The 1403-nt window shown below is 29.2% G+C and overlaps 1 protein-coding gene across 1 annotated transcript in view; it reads right to left on the reverse strand.

The window, feature by feature from the left end:
* The window catches only part of LOC111682334 (Krueppel-like factor luna), a 264439-nt gene that overhangs the window by 99720 nt on the left and 163316 nt on the right, over nucleotides 1-1403 (reverse strand). The gene's annotated exons all lie outside the window — the stretch shown is intronic.

A 1403-nucleotide genomic window follows, 5' to 3' on the forward strand; every position in this document is an offset into this window, starting at 1 on the left:
GTAAAGCTTTTTCAACAGCTGATTCTTGTTACCATTACTATAAAAATTTGTAAAAAAAAACTAAAAGCCGTGATACACGGTTGTCAGATCTTACAACGTTGTCAGCATATTCGCACTATTATTGATATAACAAATGTGATACTAAATATAATTGAACTCAATAAATAATAGATTAATTAGTACTTAAATATTGATAACAATGAATAGCAGCGCCGCGAACAGTAGATACGAAAGTTTTTTTTTGCAAACAAATTTGTTAACATTACGAAAAAGTGCAGATCATTCTATTTCAGTTTGTTTTGTATACAATACAACAATGACAAGCAGAAAATAATAATGAAATGTCATAAATAATATAGTTTGATCAACTGAGAGTGAAAAATTATATACTCTTCTAACTCTAAACTAAATTAACTGCATGAACCTGAGAGAAATTTGTTTAAATATTCAAAACAAATTTAAATAAAAACTAACTATAAAATTAATACCCTACACTACTCTAGCATTGGTGTGGTAATATCCAAAAGTAATGATCGTATGCCTTAAATTACACAGATTGACACTCTAGAGGGTGACCATTCTGAAATCTTTTACAAAATTTCCCATTATTTATTCAAATAAGCAACGTTATATGTGCACTAAAGAATTAACATTATTAGCTTAAGAGTGACACATTTTTCCATAATCTGATTAAGTAAACTGAAAAAAGATGCCTTAGTAACCTATCGATAGTTTCTATACATGTTTTTCCAGACATTTAGTTCTTGTATACTAACAAATAGAGTGTCCAAAAGTCTTCTTATATCGCAAAAAAATAACGCTGGAAAATAATTTAACAATATTAATGACCATGCAAATTTAAGCAGACTGTGTGGATCTCAGTTGATAACAATATATTCAAATCCTTATCTCACTCACTCTTATAAACAAGTAAATTTAGATCAGGCATGGAAAATTCAGCACTTTAGTACTTAATAGTATCGTAAAATATTCCGTAAACCTCACGACATTTCATGTCTATTGCCCAGTCTATAGTTTAGTCTGTAGTGTAATCAATATTCTAGTCTACAGTCTATTCTATAAACTAGTCTATAGTCTTGTCTATAAACTGGTCTATAGTATAGTCTATAGTCTTAGACTAGTCTAGTCTAAAGACTTTTTATAGTCTAGTCTAGACTATAGACTAATCTTACGATAGTCTTCTAGTTTCTATAGTTTATATTATAGTGTAGAGTCTAATATAATCTATATTCCTATTTGTTGTCTCGTCTATAGTCCACTCCAATATATAGTCTAATCTATATTCTTATCTATGATGTAAGTCTAGATTAAAATTAGTTCAGTCTAGTGTATAGTGAAATCAATATTCCAATTAGAAATACAAGCTGGCGGCGGCTGGCCGA

This window comes from Lucilia cuprina, chromosome 6 (genome assembly GCF_022045245.1).
Source record: "Lucilia cuprina isolate Lc7/37 chromosome 6, ASM2204524v1, whole genome shotgun sequence".
Taxonomy (NCBI): domain Eukaryota; kingdom Metazoa; phylum Arthropoda; class Insecta; order Diptera; family Calliphoridae; genus Lucilia; species Lucilia cuprina.